We start from the raw sequence: 27,100 nt of genomic DNA on the forward strand, positions 1-27,100 counted from the left end.
GCAGAATACTCCAATATCTCTCTCTAAGGCAGGTGACATAGTGGTAAGGTACCTGTCAACAGCATCGCACCTCTGTCCCACAGTGATAAGCGCTGGGGATTGTTTGCACGTTCTTCAGCTCCACTCAGGAATTTGCATTGTGACCAGTGGTCTGGTTAAATGTTGAAAGCCACGGTTGTTATGCAAGTGGCTTTGGCTGGTTTATACTCCTCTGGGAAGCATTGGATGGAAAGAAAGCATACTCCACCCTGTAACATATGCATCTAAACTCAGACAAATCAGGTGCGTATTACCCCAAAACCTCTAAAGTGCCTTTTACAGGAGCAACATTGTGTTTCTTCTCATAGAAGCAAGGTATACAGCTCTTCTTCCCGTGATCTGACTTAGGAAGAATATGGTCAGAAGCGTCTGGTGAAGGTATAATGTTAGGTGACACCATATTCATACAAGTAAGGTATTTATAATTTCTGACAGGTAATGTTCATTCAGTAGAAAGTTTGCCTATGGGTGGCTTGTGTGCAGAGGCTGAGCACGCCTGAGTTAGGAGACCGTTGGCCTAACTCTTGGAAAAGTTGCAGCTCTGTGTGCGTGTTTTTCTTGACAGCATGTGAAAGTCACTCTACCTAGGTGACTTTAAAGGGTGCCAAATGCTCCTCCCAGCTTTTATGCACCTTGTTAAAGTACAATGGGATCAAGGTCACACATTGAAATGTTTACAGTTTGACAGTACCACCAGGAGAAAAGAAATTATATCTCATCTAATGTCTCCAGATCATGACAGTATTACAGTGATTATTGCAACTTACACCATGTTAAAGAGAACAGTAGTTTACCTTCCTCCTTTCCACTTGTGCTCCACCATCCCCTGAATATATAGGCTCTCTCTTTTTCATGTAGTTCTCCTCCTCCTGTGCTTGAACTTCGAGCTTGTGGCTAATCCACAGTGTATGTTTTTCAAATAAAATTCTTGGTTTTTTTAAAGGGCTGTAAGTGGCACATGCCATCTGGGTAAGCATTAAACAACTGAGTTCTTTGAAGAGCTTCCAGTCCAGGCATCTTCCAAAGTCTCTGCATATTAAGAAATGAAGTCTTTTTGCTTTGAACTATGTTTAGTGTGTTGAGTTTCTTGGGGAATAAGAGGGGAAGGTAAGGTGATGGTGAAGTATGTCTAGTGAAAATTCCTCAAGGCTGAATCATTGTGCTCTATTTCACCAAGGCATAGCCAATTTCAAGGCATACAAGTGATTACACAAGTTTTATAGCAACCCTTCATGCAGCCCCTGAGAACAAGATTTTCAAATGTTCTTAGCTTGGATTTTGATACTTCTTGTCATATCTGATAAACAGACACTGATCCCAAAAGCTTGTCCATTTTTTTCTGTCTAGAGATACCAGTTGCTTTAGTACACGTTATTACTTCTCCCCACAGTTCTTGTCTCTGGCTAAATGAGAACACACACTGTGCCCTGATGAGCAGTATGGCTTGCCAAGGTAAAAACTATTCTTTCACCTGCAGGGAACATTCTCATCTCTTCTTTTCTGGGCCACCATGTGATGGCCTCTGGCTGGCATCAGACGTGTCCATGCTCATGTCCACACCACAGACTCCTCAGGCTTAGGCTTCCAGCATGGTCATCCATGTTCACCACTTAGCACAGCCAGACTTACCTATATGGAAAGCAGAACACCTCAAATACCCTAGGGATAGTCCTAGAACATATTGTATGAAATGTATGTATAAAATGTATGCCCTCAAAGGATAGGGAAACAAAGCTCCTGGCACAATATACCAAAAGCAAAGACAGAGGTTGCCTCTTGGGCACACTATTTGACTGTACAAAGATTATATTATACCACCCTAATTATCCATAACCAAAATATTTTGACAGTTGAAGACTACAGTGGTGGGGGTTTTTTTCTGATCCCTATCTTGAGTCTCTAATCTGAATTATGTTTCCCATTCAGTTGCTGGACTGTTGAAAGATATCATGGTAACCAGATTTGAAATATATTGAAATTGATGAAAAGTGAGCAAAAAAAGGCAACATTACAAAATATAGTCTTTCTATTTTTGTCTTTTTTTTTTTTTTCCTTTTTGATTGAGTTTGATATTACAGACAGATCTTGGATATGAATCAGACAGGTAATTATCTGAACAAAGTTTGCAGTGTTCTGGTCACAAGTGAGTTGTTCACATGTAAACAAATATTGCCTGTACTGCATTATGCATATGTGTAAATCAATGTAATCTCCTATCCCATTCCATTGTAACAGGCTTGCTTTCTCCAAAAGATTGGATAGTTTAACATACAGTGTGCTTATATCATCTGTCACAGTATGCCACAACACACAAGAACGTTATATCTGGACATAGGACTAAAGCCCAATGCTTTATAGAGTGTCATCATACATGCAGACCTCAGAAACCCTGTAACGACATGGAAAAAATTCTCTATTGTCTTTTTTTTCTCTGCTGGTATCAGAGGCAATTCATAAAACAACTATTGTGATCTATTGCTAGAACTTATTATTAACAGTAATCTATTGATAGAAATGCCTATTAAAAAAATCTCCAACAAAATTGCACACTCCACCTTTGAAGTTTCCTCTCCTGTGTGCCCCACTGCCTGTGCCTGGTGATCTGTTTTTCCTTCTCCCCTTGCTCACTTGCACACATAAATTGCTTATCCTGCCACTTGTGCCCTACCCATCCTGACCCTGCCACCAGCATTTTCTCTCTCCAGATGAGCAGTGCTGTTTTGCTAAACATCCTCAATATTAAGTGATTGGTAGAGGTTGTTAGCCCTCATCAGAGCAACACTGGGAAATGACAATGGCCAAGAAGATCAGTTCATCTGTCATAACTTTCCAGGCTTCTGATTCCTAATCCAGTCTTACCTACAGCAACACTTCAGTCTTATCTGATGTTTCCATTACTGTAGAAATACTGAGGCAAAGACATAGTGGGTTTTTTTAAGAATATTTCTCCTACTAGCTTCATCATGGCAATCCACAGGCAGATTTTTGTCCTCCATGGGCTGCAGGTGGAATCTCTACACCCCCTCATCCTTCCTCCATGGGCTGCAGGGGAACAATCTGCTTCACCATGGTCTTCACCACGGGCTGCAGGGGGATCTCTGCTCTGGTGCCTGGAGCACCTCCTGCCCCTCCTTCTGCACTGACCTTGGTGTCTGCAGATGTTCTTACATCTTCACACTTCTCTCTCTGGCTGCAAAAGCTCTTCTAACTGTTTTTTTTCCTTCTTTAATATGTTATCACAGAGGCACTGATTGGCTTGGCCTTGGCCAGCAGTGGGTCCGTCTTGGAGCCGGCTGGCATTGGCTCTGTCAGACACAGGGGAAGCTTCTAGCAGCTTCCTACAGAAGCCACCCCTGTAGACCGTCTGGTCTCGTGTGTCCCGTCCCCCCCCCCCCCCCCCCATCAAAACCTTGCCATGCAAACCAAACACATCGTTCTAAAATCAAAACCCACTTACCAAATCCTAGAAAGAACCTCAGGTCCCAAAAACCTCACTAGACAACTTGAGAGTTTTCCTTTAAGAGGCAGAATTTTTTCTATCACTACAGGTGCCAATACCTCCTGAACACTGGATGCAAGAGAAGTCCACGGGTTTCCAGCAAAACACTTCTTTGTTTTTAGAAAAGACATGCAAAGGAGTTGAATGTGAAAAACTTAGATCTAGGCTCCAGAGTGTGACCTCTACCTTGGAGAGTTTTGCATGTTGTGGGGAGTGAAGTGAGGGAAGAAAAGTAGAATCTGCAAGTCATCTGTGTGAGCTGACAGGAACACCTCCCAGCTGTGGACATGGAGCTTGTTTGCAGAGAAAATTCGTAAGTAATAACACAGATATTTCCAAAGTCCAGCTGATTTCCAGAAAGTCCCACCACATGTTTGCTGCTTCAAATAGGGTGAAGTCTGAATTAGATGCCAAAAAGTCATCTGAGTCTGCCCAGAAGTGAACTGGAATCTGACATGACCCTTTTATCTCCTTTGGCAATAGTACTGCAACAGTTATAAGGATCTTTTCTTCTGTAGCTGGCAGAAAGGCTTCAATACATACTTTGCGATATATCTAGATCAGCACATACTGGTGTTCACTCAATATGTCTCATCAAATATGAGCATTTCAGTCTACAAATCTGCCCCTTGGATAGTGGAGCTTGACTGAGAGAGTCACTTAAAATAGCATGTCTGCAACCACATGAAAATGAAGAACAAATGAAACAATTGGCATATTTCTCAAATGATGCTGTTTAGTCACGAAAACTCAACATTTGACCTGCATAAAAATGTGATGGTGATGGTGATTTCCCAGGTCCAAGGATTTATCTAGTTTTAAATATAATATTACACTGGAGAAGACTGAGCTCAACAGCATCACTTTTGCAGGGCCAAAAAAACAGTTCAGCTAACTCTGATTTCCATTCTCTACAAACTCTTGAAGGGCTGAAAGGACTCAAAGGAAAACGTCTTGTGATCCTTTGCTGTCATTGCAGCTGTAGTTAATATAAAATTGTTTCAATATATTTTAATCATGATGCCACCACTGGTGTTGATGCACAAATCATAAAAAAAGGGCTAGAAAATCAAATCTCTTAACTTCACACTAGTAAGGCACCCTCTGCTTACCTCAGCGGATATGCTCGGTCTCCACCAGACACTCCTTGGAAGAGCAGCATCAGAGCGATACGGATGTGGGGCTTGTAGTCCGCCATGAACTTCCTTCTGGGACTTTGTGTGCTGACACTCAGAAGGGCATCCCAGACACTGCTGCCCCTGCTTCTTGGTGCAATGATGCAGCAGAATGACCCTGCTTTAGGGGAGCCCTACCCAGCTCCTCTGTCCAGCTACTTTGAGGCCAGGAATAGCCAACGCTGCAGATCTCGAGGAGCTCAGAGCCTCTGACCAAGGGTTTTTTTGTCAAATCCAGAAACATCTAGTTGGTCTAGGGTATTGCAGCAGGGAACGGTGTCAGGCTATTTTATGCAACTGCTTCACTGACCAGAAATGCAAGGCAGTGGCAAAATCAAAACTAGCATTTTCACTGTCTCTTTCCTCTCCTCTCAAAGACACTGGGCACACCTGCTCTTTTGGACACACCACACACACCTTTTAGTGCTCTTGGTCTCTTCAAAGACCTAATCTCTTACTTAGGAGAGTCTTAGATCATTCCCTCCTCTTTGATGATGCTTCTACTCATTCAATATCTCCAAATATCTGCATACTGCATCAATTCTGAGTTGGGGGGGGGGGCACAGTCAGACAACAAGCTCCTCATGGATCAAAGCATTTCTCCTGGCAAATACAGTAAGACTATTCAATAAAGGGGACACTGAATCTTTTGGGGCATTTTTACAACTCAGTGCAACAGAAAGTTAGGTTCCTAATACATAGCATTTTGTATCACAGCAATAATATTTGATTTTTTCACCCCTTTTTGTTAAAAAAAATTTTACTTTTCAGGAAGAAAATGCTAAAAAAATTCACTTGGAGCATATGAGATCTATGAGAACTGGGAAATGAGAGCTGGGAGCCACTATTGCATGTTTTGTACAGGAATTAGCTTACATTCAGGGTCATTTTGAAAAAAAAAAATGCTGAGACTTTGCTTATTTTCTACTTCAATAAACTTTATTGAACAGCAATATTGTTCTACCTGAATAAGCTTATTTAATGCTCAGACCTACACAGTGCGTCTGCTCAAATCCAATGTGTACCTGGCCTTATGTACACTTTTGCTACAACTGTTTGTATGAGCAGGATGGCTCGAGGGATTATGAATTGCAAAGGAACATTGAGCATAATGCTAATATTTGGTGTCCTTCTGTGATGCACAAGAAAAACTCCCAGACTGACTGCTGAAATGTCTGTAAGTGATCATTTTCTTTAGTGGAAAGAAACAGTGTAATGCAAAATGGTACCCCTCATTGAGAACTCATACAGCACTGAACATCAGAATCTAAGGCATGTGCACTGATGAATTAGTAGAAACAGTCCCTTTATAACACGGATTATCTGAAGTTTCTACCCTCTTCAGCCCTTGCAGAGCTGTGCTTTACTGATTATCATTACAGATTTTTCTTCAAATTTTATATATACAAATGGCACTATAAACAAAGAATAGAGCACAACCTTGAGGCAAACAGAGTTTCTTGCATTTAACTGCAGGATACTTCTACTGAAGCAAAGTAGTCATTTCCCAATTATTACATTAGCATAAGATAAATATGAGTTAGCAGAAGTATCCTGCTGCCAAATTCAAAAACAAAAGAAAGAGACAACGTCTTGTCACAGAGATTTTCCTGCTGTTTAGTTCTCCTGTCTGCTCCTGTGCAAACACTCACCTTTTTTAATGAGGAAATGGTCTGTAAAGCTGCAGAAATGAAAAATGAGATATATATTCAATTAGCTGTAGTACTCTTGGCATGCCACTTCAGGTCAGCTGGAAAGTTTTGAAAAGCAAGACGTTTGTAACTTAAAGTAGGAAATCTGAATGCAAACTCAGCTGGCTTAACTGTGAAGCTCTTTTGGCAAACCACTGAAAAACATAATTGAATGTAGCCCTCCTGGGAAGGAACCCTAATAAACTGGAGGACAACTTGTCTGCTAGCATTTTGATTTTGTCTTCACAGTGTTCAAGTCTTTGTGCCACTACAGTAGTAAGTTTCACTTACAGGAATGATTACCCTACGCAGTTATAGGTAAGGGCCTGTTTTATCCTCCCCCTGCAGCTAACATCCATCAAAGAAATGGCTTTCTATACATAGCCTGCTTTCCATGACTTTATTTTCAAAGGGTGACCATCATTTTATGGGCACAGGCAACACCCGAACAATTTATTCTGGCATTTTTTGTGCTTACAACCCATACGACGAATACAAAAGTGATGAGCTGCACACCTGACTGAGTGGCTGCTGTGCAGGCAGAAAACAGAGACACATTTCAGCTGAGAGCCTGTGTTGCACCTGCAGGAAAGCTAGTTATGCCAGTGACATTATGTATCTACACAGGAATAAAAGGTAAGGGACATTGCTGTAGGGGAACTGTAAGGGAACACATGGTCCCAATTCACTCCCCGTGCCAATCTACAACCAGAATAATCCCCCTGTAGTCAATATCCTTACAGACGCCTTATAAATATTAATTCATTTCAGTCTTTTTTTTGCCAGATTCTAGGGTATTTGTGCCAGCAATATCAACTCAGAAAAATACTGCCACCTGTGATCTGATTAGATGCGTATCCCATCTTTGCACAGCTTTTCCCATTTAAGGTAGATAATTGTTCCAATGCTCTAACCAAGACCTCTGATATTCCGTGGCATGTTTTTAATCTGGGTTCTACCAGTCCCCCCTCAACATAGCTACAACCTTCACCCATCAAAAGAACAGGTCCAATATGAGATAATGTGCTTAGTGATGCTTATAGCTCAGGAAGTGATGCATATAGCTCAGGAGGTGATAGCACAGCAGAGCTGTTGCACTTGTGTCAGGCTATAAGAAGCACAAGTATAGGCAAGACCTGAGGGAAGACATAGATCTTTTATGTTGGGATTTGTTTCCATGACCAGTTTAAATGAACCACACACAGCCAGTCAGTTAGTGGGAAGGGAACTTCAAACTGGGATTCCAGCTTGCCTGCAGATTCAAGTGATGATATCCTGCCCTAAAGGGTCACACAGAATGAACTTGGACTTCTGTTGGACAGTGTCTGAGAATCCAGCTCCTGGAAGGTACAGTCAGGAACAGTCTCCAACATTTTGATTTAAAGAAAAATTCATGGGGTTAAATATATTCCTTGTTGCATATAGTGGTGGTAGAAGTTAACTTCTGGTTTAGCCTGTGACACAGCTTATCAGATAGGTAATGATTACTGACTGTATGTCAGAGTGACACAGACACATTTAATTCAGGTTCAGTGAGGACGAGGTGCTTGGGTCTGATAAAACTTTTGCTGGCACAGGCCAAGGATAGGGAAAAAGTCAGAGTGACTCAGTCATCTTTCCCGACTTCAGGGCAGCTGCAGTCCAGCGTGATCCCAGCAAAAGCGTGGTCATTCTGGCAAGTCAGCCAAGGATTACTAAGGACAGTGCAGTTAAACCTAAGTCAAAGCATGACTGAGCAGCGTGAGATAAGAATCAAGCCTGCTTTCTTTTTTTCCCCTTGTCTTTCCTTTTTGTCTCTTCCAAACTATGTCCAAGGCATTCATCTTCTCTGAACTGCAGTAGCCTTCGCTTTTCTTTGTTACTATTGAAATCCCTTACAATTGCTCTGGTTTGTTTCCCATGAATTCTTACAATCTATGCAGAATTAATCCAGTTATTCAGCATTTTTCTCTCTTTCATTGTCCAATTATGTTAATGACTATGAACATTCCAGCACTAAAAAAAGATACTTCTGAAGTGCTTCAGACAGTCTGGCACAGGAGTCCCTGGAGATAGTTTTAGATGCTACAGATTCGGGTTCACATTTTCCTGCCATGGTGCAGCACTAAGAAAAATAAAATCCCAGCTGGCACAGACAACGCTGTTAGAGAACTGAAATTACCCTGTACTTTCTCAGGTAATGCCACAGCTGCACCTGACAATGACTGTTAAATTCAGGATTACTTTGTATGTGTTTATTTCACAAAACAGAGACATTAGGACTGTATTCTATCTTGCTTACAAACCAAAGGAGTCACAACCTTATATATGTCATTGTTTTGTTTTTCATCCAGCCCTGTTCTATACTCAGTTCTAGGAAACCGTTTAATAGTGCCAGACTTACTGCACTGACTGCATTTACGTTGCATCATGATGCTTTAGTGAGCGTAGAACCAGAAATGCAGAACACTGCATTCTACATGTAAGTGTACCTATTTAGAAAGGTATTTTAAGAGTATTTAATCAGGAAGTTAAAAGAGAAAGAAATGGTTATTTATACTGCTTAGAAAAATCCTCGGTAAACTGCTAAGAGTCAGATCTTTGAAGTCATTGTCTACTGGGTTTACTTGTTATTTAATAAGTCTCTGTGAAAATTATACTGATTGGTAATACTCATGCCATCCCCTGGAAGATAGAATGGCTGGAACAATTAAATAACAGGCAGTGAACTGTCAGATACCATCTTCAAGAGAATGACAAGAAACCAGGAGAACGAGACCAGCAGCAGCACAAAAGAAACACGATCATGGAAGAGAATATACTAAATAGCAGGGAGTCAGCAATAAAGAAGTGAAATGACCAAGCACAAGGCTCAAACCATTAGTCAGAAATTCACTCTCAAAAGATGAGAGAAACCTCTCACTCACACACTTGATATTTCCAGAGTGAGCAACTGTTCAGGAGCGCTCTGATTTTGAATGTAGGCAACCAGGAAGCAGACCACAGATGGAACAGGTCAACTCTAGCTGTAAGCCCAGCTGCGTTCTGCTGAAAACTCTGCAAACTCTTTATTGAGGGAAGTGGATCTGTGCCAGTTTGCGGCAGCTGAAGGCCTGTCTCTGCCATTTTATACGTCTTGAACGTTGAGATCAAAGCAGATTTCATCGTATGTCAAGACAAAAGCATTGACAAATAATTTAATGAACTTAGTTCATATTCAAAGGGAAGTAAAAGTATGAATTCAATCTTTCATTTGGCAACTAGTCAGCCAAAGAAAATTCTGAGCAAGTCATTCAGTAGAAATGGTAACAATCACCAAAAATGTTTTAATCGGCTCCAAATGGAACTAAGAAACTGAACTGAACATGGGTTAGTTAATTTACTAGTAACATTCAGAGTCTGACATCTGTGGCTGATTCATATAACCCACTCCAAGGTATACAGACTAATTTAGCCTGAAAATCTGGGTCTTTCTGTTGCAGTCACCTTCTGCAGAGCTGGTTTGGGTTTTTTGGTGTTTTTTACCACTTCAGTCCAAGGAAACATTAGCTATTTTCAGGTTTCCTCATAAATACGAAACTTGAATCACATTCACCAGAGTTTACTGAGGTCAGTCAACTTTTTAGTGAATACAGACAGATTTGTGGCTTTTAATGGAACAATGTAAAAGTTGGCTGTTTTCTTCAGTTCCATGTACCTTAAACAGTCATAGGCCAAAATAGAAAGACTAGGACACTGTTTCCTTTGGGTAATAGTTTATCCAAATCCTAAATGCAAAACTTAAGAAACTCCTTCCTCTTCATTTGTAAAAAGGTATTCAATTACTCTTGGAATGCTGCAGAGTTGAGAAAAACTCCAAGCCAAAATAAACAACATATATTTTACAAAAAAAAATAGATGTGCTGTACCATGACATATCAAACTGCAGATCCAGTACTGTTTCCCTTCTCTATCCATTCCTTCACATTAACAAAAATAACAGGTGCATTTTGCAAAGTAGCCTGAATGTTACCAGAGGGCAGACAGTATTATTGAACGAAGGGGAGGAAAGCAAATTCTAAAGCCAAATATCCTCCCCTAAGGATGTTCTAAGTAGTGTGCCATTAAGCCTAGACCAATTGCAATTTCGGATATTATTGCTTAGGATTCTAACTTTATACCACAAAACGTCTGTTCTATTACTCATACAATAATGCTTCACATTTCTAAAAACAATTCTGGATCAATGGTCAATAAAGACCATCAAAAGGATGCAAAGGTGTATAATCAAGCTTTTATCTTGCTTTAGTAACTTCTAGGCAATTAAATTTTCATGACATATATTAAGAGGGATGGGTTTTTTCTGAGTTTATACCTATGTAGAATTCTCTACAGTGAAAATATTTGCCAGTGGCAATCTCTTTCATACAATATTAGCATATCCAATTCTTCCCTTGTGGGATGTTTCAGCATATAATATTAATTCACCATTAGGTAATGTACTCATTTAGCAATCTCCTGTGTTCTCATTAATTAAAAACCTGGTACAATCACTTGTAGTCTATTCCATTTTACTTTGCTTGCTTTGTTTTGTTTTTTTTTTTTTTCCTTTTTCTTCCCCCCCCCCCCCCCCCCTTGTCTCCAGAGTGGTGTTAGTTTTTAGTAGAAAACCTCTATCAATGCCTGCCCCATATTCAACACTTACTCTCACATACAAGTCCCACAGCTTAAGGCAGGATGGTCCTTTTAAATTTAGTAAGATGTAATTATAATATTATATTATATAAATGTAATTGTAATATAACGGTAACTTTGCTTTGCTCTAGGATTAGTTCTATTGTCCTTTTCTTCATAATCCAAAGTTTGAAACCTATTTCAATTTCCTTTTTTTCTCCACAGAACTGGTCTGAAATTTCTACAAAATTGCATTTTGTCTGAAATTCTCAGGTGAGCTGTACAAATTATGACCTGCTCACCTCCCCATTATACAGATAATTGTGAGCTGTTACTTAAACCTCCAAAATTTTTTTGATTGAGGAAATTAAATAATAAACTGTGTGGCATGAATTACTGGAGAATCATCTTCAAAAAGTTCACTACATGTTCAGTTCTCATCCTTCAGGAACAAAAAGAAAAGGAGAGTCACTGTAGTGAAAGTTACAAGTATAAAATAGTAGATGAACAAAGATATAAAACCCATGTCAGCTCTCTGAGATTACAAACTACTATTTAATAGTTACTGCTGGCTAGAAGAGAGATTCTGGTAGTAAACCTCAAAGTTCTATCAGAATTTTACTTTAAAAAAGGTCAAGACAATTTGGAGGATTTTACTAAAGGCTTTTTTTTTTTTTCAAGTTGGTGCTAACAACTCCATTCCTTTCTACATTTAATGGCTTGAATGTAGTGCTTATTTTGCTATAGGTTTTATTTTCTCTAGTTTTTTATGACTAAACTTTATAGTTAAGGTTAAAGGACTGAATGTACTATTTTAAATATGAACTTTAAAAGAATAAAATAACATTTTTAGAAAAGAAAGTAATTATTAGAGAAATATCTAATATTCACTCTACAAAGCCAGAATGCAAGCTCCTTCCGATATAGTTTTATTTGTTAAAATGTTTGTGATTATTTTAATAGCACTTTTTTTTTCCTTTCAGGATGCTTTGCAATCCAGATGCTGTCAAACTGGCTGTTCCTATTTATTAGAAAAGGAATCTTGAAGTTTACCTGTTTACGACGTATAGGTAGACAGCTCGCCTTGTGTTTCAGAGAAAAAATGCAGCAGAGCAAAACTTATAGAGGAAGACAAAGAAAAATACACTGGCAAAATTGATTTATCATCTGAAAGGAAACAAGGTGAGAGACGGGATAAGAGGCAGATGGAGAATGAAAGGAGACAAAGGAATGTGGCATCAGGTATTTTAAAAATATTTGGGCCTGGAAAGCCTAATACCCAGAGTCTGTATTCTTCTGATAAAGCAGATGAGGCTCTAGAATAGAAGAAAAAAAAAAATAATGAGTTAGTTAAAGAGAGAACAGAACTACGCAGGGTGAGAGGCCCACCAAAAATCAAATTCAGCTTGAAAAATTGCAAACCAGAACATCTCAGGGAAATTAATGCAAAACACAGGAATCCAATGATCAAATTAAACGAAGGGAAGGATTAATAGCAGTAAGTCCTTTGGAGACATTGTGAGCAACACAGTAGCCATGAATGTGCAATGTATTATAACAGAGGGGGAAACGTAAAATCCAAGTAACAAACACAGCCAGCTAATCACAAAGTAGAGAGAAAACAGTTCCTCATTTATATGGCTTTGCTACAACTGTATCTGGAGTATTTCATTAATTAAGAGTACCTTATGGCAAAAATATATACATGTTGCGAAAGAGGAATGGACAAAAGCAAAAAAACCCCAAACCAAACCAAACCAAACCCCCAAATATTACTGGGTTGATTTGGGTTGGTTTATGGGAGCAAGAGGGACACACTTATGAGGAAAGATTAAATAAATTCTGTATGACTTAGTTGCTTAGACATGGCTGGGGAGACTAAAGAAACCATGTACAAACTGGCATAAAAACTAGAATCAGAAAGTATAGCCCTTATAAGACAACAGGAACAGATTCCAGATATCGAAATGTCCTTTTAGAAAATAAACTGAAAGGTATGTTGTTGTACAGACAGCAACACAAATTTTCTGCTTATAGCCCACAATCTGGTTCTCATTTCAGCTCCATTAAAAACACTAAACTCTCCCTCATCACCCCGGCAGGCAGTTCTTCCCCACCGTCAGTAATCTGGAGATAAAAAAACCAATACTTTTCCAAAGAAAGGAGGAGGTTTAGAGTAGAGGAAGACCATACACACAAACAGATATAGACAGCTCTGTATTTATACTCATGAGCACCAGATCAGGAGGATATTTGCTCAGCCCCCTCAAGCAGTGCCCCACAGAAGGTGGTCCCACCCACCTCTGCAAGAACTGCTCAGCTTTATGCCGACATAAGGGCAACAAAGTTGGTGAAGGGTCTGGAGCACAAGTCTTATGAGGAGGGGCTGAGGCAACTGGGGTGGTTTAGCCTGGAGAAAAGGAGGCTGAGGGGAGACCTTATCGCTCTCTAAAACTGCCTGAAAGGAGGTTGTGGTGAGGTGGGTGTTGGTCTCTTCTCCCAAGCAACAAGTGACAGGACAAGAGAAAACAGCATCAAGTTGTGCCAGGGGAGGTTTAGGTTGGATATTAGGAAAAATTTCTTCACTGACAGGGTGGTCAGACATTTGAACAGGCTCCCCAGAGAGGTGGTGGAGTCACTATCCCTGGAGGTGTTCTAAAAGCGTGTAAACATGGCACTTCAGGACATGGTCTAGTAGACATGGTGGTGTTGGGTTGACGGTTGGACTTGATGATCCTAGACGTCTTTTCCAACCTTAAAGATTCTATGATTCTATGACATGTATCTGAGGGTTTCAGTGAGGCTGCACAGATTCTGCCAGCCTCAGCTCACTGTCAGCATTTGTACTGTGCCATTTGCACCTCTAGCCCAAAGCCCGCAGCTTCCTGTTTGAGCTGCAGTGTAGCCCTGCAAAGGAGCAAGACCACACTGGACTGTGAGCAACAGCAGACATTTCAGTTCAGTATTATTTTCCTGGGATTCAGCTTTGTATAAGGAGCTGCTGCAGGTTGCCTTCCTCTGGCTCCCTGGGGCTGAACGTGCCTCCACCATAGCTTGCAGCACAATGTGGTGAAGAGGTGCTGAGGAAGCTTTGGTACAGTCACGGCTGCTGCCATGGCGGCGTGGACATCAGCTCAGCATGCGTTAGTCCCCTGAACTGATTTCCTGCAGACTGTACAGGAGGTGGAAGTAGGTCACTTGAGAGAAGGTAACCGAAAAGCAAGATTGTGATTGATTCTATTCTGTAATGAATACAGTAGAAGAGACAACCTCAGGAAAAACAAAACAAATAATAATAATAAAAAAACCAGACAATATCACTTTTCCAATATACAATAGAATCTTCTGAAGTTCACTTGTCATACAGGCTTTGCTTACCTCCACGGTCTCAAACAAATGATTTCTATTTCACCCTGCAAGTTACATTAAACGTTATTTGGCACCTTGGGGTCAGAACTGCTAAATTCCCTCAGCAGATCTGCTGTTGGGGGTTGCAAAGAGTGCTTCTCCAATTAAAAAAAAAAAAAAGGAGGGAAGATTACGCTGTATCCATGGCTGAACAACAACACACCATATCATCAATACCACGTTCCTGAGCAGCTGAGAGTGACTGACATATTTTGGAATTTTAATGAAACCCATTAGGGAATATCTGATAGGTAAAACATCTGGAAATCAAAAATCCATGGAGTTGTGCAATACTCAAGTGAGGACTGCTTCAATTCTCATTTTTGTCACACCTTCTTTATGTATTTTTAAGCACATTTCTACCTTTAAAGTTAGGTCTGCCAAGCCTGCTGTCAGTGCAGTTTGGTTATTACCCATTCCCAGCTGATGCTATCAAGCTGACCTGTGGTGAGGCAGGGCTGTCAAAGTAAGCGGATTCCGATGTACAGTAGTTGAAATAATAAATGATAGGGGCTGTACACCAGAGAAAACTGTGATTATATCATCACTCCAGCACCCATTAAGCTCAGCAATTTCTAGCTATTTGAAAAACTGAGATGTCATTTCTGCAACATGTAAGTGTTTTATTGAATGTAATAAAATCCACCATTTTAACAGTGATTGCTTCTCAGGACCTGCTCACAGGACTGTTATCTAAATAAATATTCCAGGAGGTTACTTATCTCTATCAGACTTTTGATTCATAATGTGAAGCTATATTGTTTTGGAAATGACAAGCGCTTGGTGACTCATTTCTTTCCGTGTGTGCCAATGACCACAGCATCGGGATTTATACCAGGACAGTGTCCAAAGCCCAGGAAGTGCCCAGGCTCCTGGATATTTCACTTCTGGAGATCTTGCAGGTACTGGCTCTGATAAGTTCCCACACTCTCCTCCTACTCTTTGGACTAGCACAGAAGTACAGCAAAACTGTACTTTTAGCACTTCTACTCTTCTGCAACTGGAGAGTGTAAACTGAATTGTCCGAACCTTAGATAGGTTTGCATTTCTTTTGAAGATATTTTTGGAAAGCTTTTTATTTTTCCTGGACTAGTTCTTCCTCCATGAAGTCCTAAAACAGATGATTAAATGTAAAAGTGAATTTCATCATCTCTTTGTACCAGAATGGGCCACACAGTCATGGTAGAACTTGATGGGGAACTGATGGGAAGCTCCCCTTGTTTGTCACTGGGCTTTGCATCAGATCCTGAGAAAGTCCAAATCTGTCTTTTTCTTCTTAGCCAACTTCCACTTCTAATTTGGTGTCAGTCGAGTCACAAAAAGAGAACTGAGCCCATCTGAAGTAAGGGAACCCAGGATCAGCAGCCAGGGAAGAGATCTCAATACATAAATACTCTTGGGTAGAAAAATATAAAGCGAGTCTTTCCCCTTTGACCCAGAGGCACTTAATGAACCTGGATGGAAAATACTGTTTCTAATTGATGAAAAGTGTGCTCAAGAATCATCTGAATGCTCATGTATGAGCTATGACTGTGAAATAACTGGAAATCCGGCTCAATGAAATGAAAAAAACAAAACCAACCCCAAAAATCCAGAGCAGGAAGCAAATGTAAACCAGTCCTACCAGAAACAGATGATACAAATGCTATACAACAGAACAGAATGAAAGGACATATGCAGATAGACTGCAGATGCAAATACACTTACATTTTTTAAAACCAATTAAATAGATGACAGAAATAATTCATTCAATGCTTGTACTTTACAAGGAAAGGATGCATCTAAAAATGTTTGTCAGTGTTTGTGGGAGGGCAGATTTGCCAGCGGTGTCTCTGTGGCAGCATTAGTTTGTTTATCTCAAAATAAGAGATAGTAAGCCAGGCTTGAGCAATTGTAGATTTGAATCAAGACTTAGGGCTAAGACAGTGACTATTTGCTAGTTGAGACTTCACTATCCTAAATATATTCACAAGGAAAGATTGTAGATTGTAGAAAAAAACCCTAAAATATAGCTCGATCTCTTTCTTTCTAATGTTACTGACTTCAGCAGAGTTCCTCTTAATTTATCCACTATTAGTGAGAAAGCAGAAGCAAGTATCTTCTAGTTAGTTGCTGAAGACTCGTGTTTTCACTAAAAAGGTGAAATGTGTCCATTACCTTGAGATTCATTTTATTCTGACCTGTTAATCCTCATTGGATTAAAGGATTCTTCATTTATGTCCTTCTGTACTTACCTGTAACTATCATGGAGTGAGCACCGAAGTGCACTGGTTCTAAAAAAACCTGATATTTAAAGGAAGTTTTTTTGCCTCTTGTTACGGCTCTGCTTTCCATGAGTTGTTCTATGCTGAACACTGTAATATGGTACTCATTCTAGGCTGCATGGAAAAAAGAAGCCCCAAACTTTTCTCTTTCTCCATTTTCTTGAGCTAAACAGTAGCCCAGAAAAAGATAGGAACCACAAGCAACCACAAGACGCCCTCTTGTCTGCGTTATGTGCTGCTGATTTGTTGCTGAGTCCACAAGTACGGCCACAAAGGTTCACACTGTTGTTCCCAGCCCAGATCTCTAGCTTATTTCAGGATATGAAGCAACCTGCATGGTGTATAAGAGGCCTTCCACTTCCTTTATACTCTTTTTGTGTCAGGATCTGGTCTGAGTTTACAATCCTGTGAAATGTTAGTACAAAGATTCCACTGTAAATCTCCCCAGTCAGTACCCAGGAGATTCTGGTGCCCCTAGAAATGTTGAAGCTTGTGAGCAGACCATGGTCTACGGAGCATCCTAAGATACCCAGTGCACTCTTGAGATGGAGCTAGATCCATACTTTGTTCCCATTTTAGACTTTGTTTCTATTCATCATGTTCCTTTTCTTCAGTAGAAGTGTCGGTCTCCCTACTTACAGTCCCCCAAATAGCTGCATGTATTTTGAAAACTGAAATACCTTATGTTTGAATTTTACTGCAAGAGATAACAATCCCGAAGACCATGTTTTATAAAAACTTGAAATAAACAGCTTCAAGGTATAGCAGATTTAATCCTTCCTAAGGTCTGATTTAGGACAAAACTTACACTGAGACATAACGACAAGTAATAGTGATGTCATGGGTGATTAAATTGTAATGACTGATTCCTCTAGTAAAATACTTTCCTACAAGTCTAAATACATGAAATTCCATTTCTTTATGTCAATAATTTGTAGCAGTAGAAAGTTAGGGAATGCCACGTTTACGTGGGATGGAGATAATCTGGATCTAAAATGAAAGATGTGACTCATAATAAGTGACAGTTTTTTATTAGATTGAATTTAATTTTTTTTCTTCCCTCTTCAGTTATCCAAAAATGGTTACCATGCTATTACTATCTTTTTCTGAAGAGAAATCCTGCTTCCTCCTCCTCTCCTGCCTTCTCCTCCTCCTCCGGCTTTCAGGTTAAAATATTGAGAAATGTTTAAAACTTATCTTACCATTTATAAACACACTTGATTACGAAGAGCACTGGAAGCAATGGTGCCAAACTAGCACACCTATCACTAGTGCCTCACACATGCACACAGAAAGCACAAGAAATGATCTTGTTCCTGTTCTCTTCCTGGTCAATCTGTCTGGCCGCATCACAATAACTCCATATGCTCTAAACTTCCAGAGAGGACCATTGCATCCCACCTCTCTGTCCATGGCATATGCTTTGGCAGAGGAGTCCTGCCAGAGGAAAAGGGAACACCTCAGTTTAAGTCCTGCAAGCTCTCAGCACCAATGTGGACATTACTCTCAGAAACCCCAGTAGCTTAGTAATTTAAGCATTTCACCTTCCAGAACATTAGCCACACAAGCACATCAGGTTATGATAAATTCAGTGGGATGTATGACAATGAGGAAAAATAATCCCCAGAGAGACTTTGAACAGGAAAACCAATCAAATTCGGTTATGCTTTGCAGAAGAAAATACCCAGAGTTAAACAGACCGGGACCTCTTCACCGCTTGGAAAACCTGTTGGGGCTAGGGCAGAGCTCTGTGGAAGCTCGTAACGCCATGCCTCTGCCTGGGATTCTTTCCCCATGTTCTAAATTGGCTTCTCTCTGCCCCCACTGTTAAATAGGACTTTCTGATTGTGACCTTGCTCATCTTTAAGCAGTTCCTCACCTTGTCCTCCCTCCATGAAGTTTTTCGTTCATATTAACACCTCTTTCCCTTGCTCTGGCTCTTCCCTTGCCCTTGCTCTGCTTGCTGCCTCACAGCCTTCTGTATCATTGGAAGAAGCTGAAGCCCTCCTATGATATTATCAGGCTTTCATCCTCCCAAGACAAAGGCCTAGCCACACTATTATTGCTCCTAGCTATTCATGGAAAGACACATCAATGACATCCCCATGTCCTTCATACCGGGGACGCAGACCGAGCCCCTGTAAGAAGATAAATGCTTTGTGAAATCAAACCAGAGTCTTTAAATTTTGGAGACCAGTGTCCAAAGCTATCACTCCAGAGCTTCTCATTGTATTTCCCACCCTTAATATTCACTTGACTTTGGATTTGAGGACAATATGTGCTCTTCAAACACGGCATCTGTGTTCAGACACTAGCATCCTTTAACTGCACTGACAGAGCAGGCAGAAGGAACAAAGACCAGAGAGACTAATCCTCAGCTAATGGAAGATGTCATATCTCCACAAAATCAATTTGCTGAGGTGACAGCCTTTCTGTTGCTTTTGGTGTAAGTTACAATACCACGGGTAATAGTTTCTCTAGCTGTTATATATGGAAATTAATCACACCATAAGAATTTAAAGTTAGTATTTGAGGCCTTCAGTCCTTGGCCATGTGAAATAGGTTTTCCTTGTGAGTTCCGGGACATAAACTGCAAGAAGCAAAGGCACAGATCCTGTTTGTCAATGATCTTTCCTTCACAGGACTTTTTCGGGACTGATTCTGTTTTCTGAAATAAATCTAGAGTGACATCTTCTGTCAAGTAAATTACAGCCTCGTAAAACAAATGAGCATAACAAACCCCTTTCTTTCCTTCTTTTAACCTAATTTCAATGCTATTGAAGTATTCATAGAGATTTCTACCTTCTAATGGCAGAGATCCTGAAATGCAGCATACAAAGGGCTAGTTAAGGACCACGTAAACCTGGCAGTAAGAAAGAAAAATAATAGGTCACATTCAGAAGGGTTGTGGGTTCTTGCAAGACACCATGTTGCTGGTCCTCACAAAGCTGTATCTTATCAGCTTAGATTTTTTTCTAGACTCTGTAAACTTACTTGCAGCATGCATAAACTTCAATAAATTAAATGACTTATGTATGTTAAAACTAGCTTAATGTGTATGTCGAAGTTTTAGAAGAGTACAGCAAGAGAATCAATTAATGGGAGTCTATTCAAAGGTGTAAATTAAGATAAGTAACCTTAGTTACTTTATGTGGCTTCTTGACAGGTAAGTTACTATGTAGATTCAATTTTACACAAATATGGATAAATAGATATCAGTTGATCTAAATAAATCAAATTTAAGAATTTAATGTCTATAAAAAAGCCAAAGTATAACTTATACATAACTTCTGCCTTTGTCTCAGAACTGAATGTTTTTAAACATGTTATTCAGAAATTAATAATTAGTGTTTGTTGATTCTTTACTTGTTCTTGTATTTTTTGTGAGACTTTTTTTTTCTTTTTTAAATATTTCAGGTGCTGGATTCCTCTACGTGGAAGAACTGGGGAGAGCTGCTATTTGGGCAGGTGGGACACACAGTCGCATGGCCACTCTTCCGTTGCACACAGCAGGAAAGCTGGAGGAGGATACAGTCTCCTGAGCTGTTTAATATAGCTGCCTCCCAAGAGCATATTTGAAATAAACACTGCAGATACAGAAGCTAGACTTTGCACTGTTGATGCACATCAGTATAAGAAAAAACCTCTACTGTACATCAGACAGAACACACCATAAAGAATTAAGATCATCTCTGTTTATCATGTCAAGAGAAGGAATTTGGGTTGATACGAGTTACAGCTGCCTATGATACCTGTAGGCTCTGGCTTCCCCATCTATCAAATTTATGGCTCAGATTTTATCTGCTCACAGTCTCCGACCTTTTAATTTAGAGCTGTGTTAGATGAAAACATCACACTCCAAGACAATTCCTGATGGCAGGAATGTGATGCTAACCCTCTATTTTGCATAAGGGATGACTGTCCTAATTCGGGGCTTGGAAAGACAATAGGAATTAGTAAATCAATTGATTTGAATGAAGACATCCTGGGACAAGGATCCCTTGGAAAAGGCTATAGGCTGAGGAATCCTTGGCCTTTCCAGAGGCTCCTCAGGAGATGGGGAGAAGTCAAAGAATTCTTTTTTGCTGCCCAGGGCAGTACACAGTACTGCTGTGCTGGGTCAAAAGGGAGTCTGCCTGCGAATAGCCAGCAGCACATACTTGGAGAAGAGATTAAGAACAAGATGTGAGGGAAGTCACTGTTCCCTTAACCTTCTTTACCAGCTGCCAAGGCTTTCTTAAGGCAGGTTATCAGCTTCTCTTTCAGTGCATTCCCACTGGGGCCAAAATTACCTCAATCAAAATAACACCTAAATACTTATGCAACACCTAGACTTCCCAAGTATGCCTGGGAAGGAGACGGTTGTAGCTTTTTTAGTCAGTGTGTTGGTTTTGTGTGGCAAGGTTTTGGTAGCGGGGGGGCTACAGGGGTGGCTTCTGTGAGAAGCTGCTGGAAGCTTCCCCTGTGTCTGATAGAGCCAATGCCAGCCGGCTCCAAGACGGACCCGCCGCTGGCCAAGGCCAAGCCAATCAGCGCCTCTGTGATAACATATTTAAGAAAGAGAAAAACAGTTTGAGAGCGCTTTTGCAGCCAGAGAGAGGAGTGAGAAGATGTAAGAACATCTGCAGACACCAAGGTCAGTGAAGAAGGAGGGGGAGGAGGTGCTCCAGGCGCCGGAGCAGAGATTCCCCTGCAGCCCGTGGTGAGGACCATGGTGAAGCAGGCTGTCCCCCTGCAGCCCATGGAGGGAGGATGAGGGGGTGTAGCGATTCCACCTGCAGCCCGTGGAGGACCCCACGCCGGAGCAGGTGGAGACACCTGAAGGAGGCTGTGGCCCCGTGGGAAGCCCGCGCTGGAGCAAGCTCCTGCCAGGACCTGTGGCCCCGTGGAGAGAGGAGCCCACGCCAGAGCAGGTTTGCTGACAGGACTTGTGACCCCGTGGGGGACCCACGCTGGAGCAGTCTGCTCCTGAAGGTCTGCACCCCATGGAGGAGACTCACGTTGGAGAAGGCCGTGAAGGACTGTCTCCCGTGAGAGGGACCCCACGCTGGAGCGGGGGAACAATGAGTCCTCCCCCTGAGGATGAAGAAGCGGCAGAAACACCACGTGAGGAACTGACCGTAACCCCCACTCCCCGTCCCCCTGTGCCGCTGGAGGGGGGCGGAGGTTGAAGCCGGGAGTGAAGTTGAGCCCGGGAAGATGGGAGGGGTGGGGGGAGGTGTTTTAAGATTTTGGTTTTATTTCTCATTCCTCTGCTCTGTTTTGCTTAGTAATAAATAAGATGAATTCCCTCTCTAAGTTCGGTCTGTTTTGCTCGTGATGATAATTAGAGAATGATCTCTCCCTGTCCTTATCTCGACCCGTAAGTTTTTTTTTTCATTGTACCTTTTCTCCCCTGTCTAATGAAAGAGGGGAGTGATAGAGCGGCTCTGGTGGGCACCTGGCCCCCAGCCAGGGTCAACCCACCACAGTCAGGAAATTTCTTCTGCCCATCCCCCAAGATGCTGATTCATCAAAACTAACACTTTCTAACAGAAGCACTTAGGATTTTTTAAATTGTTCTTCACTCTCTAGAATTTTCTACACTTTAGGAATTATAAAAATATTTCCCAGGGACGGGGAAGGAGAGATCTGGTTCAAAGCAAGGTTCGGGGGTTATTTTGGTATTAATTTTATTGTTTTATTAAGCTGCCTAACACTGCAACTGTTTTTAATGTTAAAAAGTCAAATGAAGTATTTTAATGGGTAAACAGCAAATTTCTTTTGAAATTTCATTTGATGAATGTTTTTTGAAAATTAACCCTTTGCCTTAATATAAACCAACACGATTTATTTAATCTGTGAAAAATTTTCACAAGACAGAAAAATTCTTTCTTCTGCAGCTATAATAAAGCAGCAGCTTATATGCATCCTTGCGTAATAGTTCTTTCCCTTGTGTTTCTTTGAATCTCTTCATCTCTGTCCTAAAGGCAAGCCTTATCCATATAGTATGTTTGAGTCCTAAAAGTAAAAGTGTGTTTCAAGTTTTCAAAGCTAAAAGTGGGTGATTTAGTTATGAAGGGAGTCAGTTTGCATAGGCTGTCTAAAAATAAGCCTGGTCTAAGTAAGTTTTTTAGGCTGTTTCTTTAGTTAATGGAAAATTAATATCAACTGTACAGGATGTTGGTTCAAGAACAGTGTCTAAGATAGATGGGATTAATTATCTTGAAGACTTGCCTGGAGGCTGACTACAGAACAAGCCAGGTAACTAGCTCAGACTAGATGAACATCTTTTAGAAATCTAAAGTTATATGAGATTAATGCCTCCTCTCCTTCCCAGTGAAATTAATGAAAACATGGAGGATTTATTAGCAGTGTTTAAGTTGCGTTAGAGTTTTTAAACTCCTAAACAGTTTTAGATTTTTTTTCTGCCTTATATTTTTAATGACATTTGTTTCTCACTAACACAAAAAAGCTTTTGTTTCCTAAATAATTTGATTTTATTGTTTGAACTTGACATCACCAAGCAAACTTGATTGACCTGTCACACTGTCATCACAGGACCATATGGGAAAAAAAAGAGGAGAATATTGTTGTCCCCATTTTATGGAAGTAGACATGAGGGCATACAGAGATGAAATGATGCTCCAGGTCTTGCAAACCTTTCAGAAATTTTTGATAGAAATACTAGATTGATGGTTAGCTGTTATTAGAAACTAAACCTAAATAGTAGCACAGAAGATATTGCCCCATACAGCTATATAAATCCCCATAACTGAAGAGTTCACGGACTCTTTTTTTCAGTACTGCTTATTTTCTGACTGTGAGTGATCTCTTAAATATGTACACTTGTTAAAGATATTTATGTAGCAGATTCTGTCAAAACAACAAGTAACATAGTTCTTAATAAATGCAAACCTAGCTTTCTCCTTTCTTCTGAGCTCACCAACATAATGGGAGAAAACAACAACCTCTATTAGAGAAATCAAGCATCTGCAATGTAGAGCCAAGTCAAAAGTAGCAGAAATAGTGTATTACATGCTACTTTATGTTCATCTTCCATGTCTAAGCTGTCAACCTTTCAGTCTCTGTTCTTTGAAAGGGAGCACAAAAACTGTCATTTAATAGTCAAGGGATATAACAATGAAAGAACTATCATTTAAATAAAAATAAGAGTTGTGAAACTGATGTTGCAGCTGTCTGATCTCCAGTTAAGTTTTGTTTTGTATGTCAAGCAATAATATTTCATTCAGCAACTCCAAAACAGATACGAATGATAAAATTCAACACATCTTGTGTTTAGACCTCTGGCAAGAACCCTGGACCGAGTGGGTATGCGGCAGACTGCCCCAAATGACTGACACAAGGCAAGTGCTAGATTTAGCGTGTTTTCATTTGACAGCTAACCCAGCAGAACAGCACCTCAGTGGGCTGCCAGTCTTTTTTATATCTCCGCTTCTCTCAATTATTAGCATCACATCCTATTTAGCACTCCAAATTCACAGTCATTTACGGACACCATCCAAGCCTAGGCAGTCAGCTAAAAGAATATAACCATCTTGTTATTATTACTCATGAAAGTTCTGAAACATTGTCATCTTGTGGCAAGTTGAGGACATAACAAGGGATATAGCTGTTCTCTCCAGGATATTTCCCTGGCCCTGGAACCCATCGGAATGCCTGGGGAGATTTTGGGTGCAAGTCACATGTGTGAATTGCTGCAGAGGATTTTCCACAGGGCCATAGTGTGGGCAGACTAGGACAAACTAAATCACAGCAGACTTACATGGCAAGATCAGGTCTTTAACTTGTAGTCCTATGTTTTGGATTCCCAGTGTAGCAATAGTCATTAAATACAAAGAATTTAGCCATCAGACCCACTCACTTTTTCACCAATCTGAGGAAGTACCAGCAGTTTCCATATTTATACCTGCTGCCTGGCTACATACATAACTAATCAATAAAAATTAGACCTGACAGAGGTTAAAATGTGAGCTATAGCAACCTAATGCTAATAACTGCTGTACCACTCTAACACTTTTTTGCTTGTTTTTAGGACAGCTCCTACAGGAAAGGCTTGGCCGTCTCTGTTTTGTACCATCACATGCCTTCTTCCAGAGCATCTGAAGGACATGCTAAACTCAGCACAGTTCTTCCCAGAGATTACACTGTGTGCACTCATTATTCGAGAAAACAGTGTGTCTCCTTACCTTGAGTCATCACTGAGACAGAGTTTTAACTTTTCAAGACTGAGTGTCATAACTTTCTACCCAAAGCTCCTGAATCATACTGAGGAAAAAGAAAGGAGTTACAAAAACCTTCACTTTACATAAACACGTATAGACATGCCCGAGCTAAGGGCACATCTCTCAGGGTGGATGTACGCATATCTGAGCCCACAGAGAGGGAAAAATTCGGACAGGCCCAGCAATATACCAATGCAGCTATACGGATCTTAGAGTGAAGATCTGGATTCAGCAAATTCGAAGGCCCATGTAGACATATCACTGGATGTCTTCACTGTCTGAGAGAACCCAGGCTCCAGCAGCATGTGTGTCTGCTTTCTCCCATCCCAAGCTCTTTGCTAAAATATTTGTACTGGAAAACAGAGCTCAGACAAGTCCCTGAGCTCTTTCATATGAAACCAAATTAATTACATTAGAAATGATCTGACAGCATCGCATCTGGCTTAAAAGAAGTACTTGAAGGTTTACTGTTTCCTGAAGAGTCAAGCCCAAGGCCATCTGGTTCACTCTGTAATGTAAAAGGTGGAGATATATGCAGGCATGTGTAAGCATAAACAGAGACACACAGAAATATCACAGACACAGAGCATAATAGAAGGTCAAAGGCAGATAGTTGTTGTTTGACCCTGACCTAAAAGAAAGACAGGAGAGCTTTGTGAGGAGAATGCAGACAGGAAAAGAGGAGGATGGGAATCATAAGACAGAAAGCATTCTGCTCTTTGATTTCTACTGATTCAGGGAGACAGGCTTTTATGTACAATCTTTATTGATAAACATTAGCAAATAAAAAAAATAATGTCTCCCACCTAAAGATTTCCTCCCAATAGAAACCACCTGCAGAAATCTAAGTGTTTGCTGAAGGCTAGAACTGCAAAAGGGAGGGATGCACCACATTTAGGCCCATGTATGAAGGCTCCTAACCCGCCTGTGGGGACTGTAAGGCCACACACAGTTCTGCACTGACCAGCCTCAGACCTGGACTTCCCGGGGTCGCTCAGCCACACGACCCTCACCCAGGTTAGGCAGGTAGGCAAAGCTGGTTTATGCCATTCACAGGAGAGGAGAACCTACCTGACTGCGAGTAACATCAGAACTGAGCAGTCAGATAATAACTGAGTTGGCGCAAACTCTAGTGCATAACTGCCGGCCAAAAAAATCCCTTGAGCACACCAGAACAGTTAGGGTTACTTTGCACCAGTTCAATGCTGCACCATATGGCTATGACATTTTAAATCCTATGTTGCATTTTCTAAAACCATATTTTCAATTCCTTGCAGCCACAGCCTAAGGAATAAAAGAGCAGGGAAAATGCTGCAAGGATAGTAGCCAGCTGAGAGGCAACACTAAAGCAGAAGTATGCCTCAAATCCCATCCCTCCGTAGGATTTATTGAATATAAATAGAGTAGCAGGAACAGAAGCAAGGTGCCCCAAGCACTCCTGTATCATGTTTATTATCTGGCATGATGCACATTTATTTATTCCACATAAAACAGAAACTTTAACAGAGGCAATAAGAACATCTTCAGTCTGCCCACAGTAGTTAATCCTAGGTTCAAATCACTTCAGAAAGATGAGGAAAGTTAAATCCTTCCCATCATCACCATAAAGCCTGAGTTATAATTAGTAGGCAAATGATTAAAACAGGAATGAGATAGAGACAGAGAGAGACATGTCAGCACTTCCAGAGATACTCTATGTGAAGCCCAGTACAATCAGCAGCACTGGAGCATGCTTACAAATCAGCCACAGAGGGAAGCTAGGCAATTTGTGAATCTAGCTCAGACCTTTAGGCATTTAGGGAGCTTCACTGTGACAGTGCTCAGCACTTGTGCCCTTTAGGTATCACCAGTGTGAGGCAGCAGCAAAGCAAGACAACAAATCCAAAATTTGAACCTAACTATTAAAAGCATCAGCGAGGTGGGTTGTCAGCTCTGACTGCTTTGGGACAATAAGAACCCAATGCCTGGACGAGGGTGCATGGCATACAGCTGCTGCCTGCTGCAGGTTTGGAGAGGACCAGCATTTCGCCTCTGACAGTGCAAAATCGCATTGTGATTCTTTGTGATCATGGCTATCTTTTAGCATTGAGGTTGTGTGTTTGGGTATGAGAAGGTGGATCTTTAATACCATGCCAGACAAATCTCTGGTGTAAAGTCTGTCAAGACC

This window comes from Balearica regulorum, chromosome 2 (genome assembly GCF_011004875.1).
Source record: "Balearica regulorum gibbericeps isolate bBalReg1 chromosome 2, bBalReg1.pri, whole genome shotgun sequence".
Taxonomy (NCBI): domain Eukaryota; kingdom Metazoa; phylum Chordata; class Aves; order Gruiformes; family Gruidae; genus Balearica; species Balearica regulorum.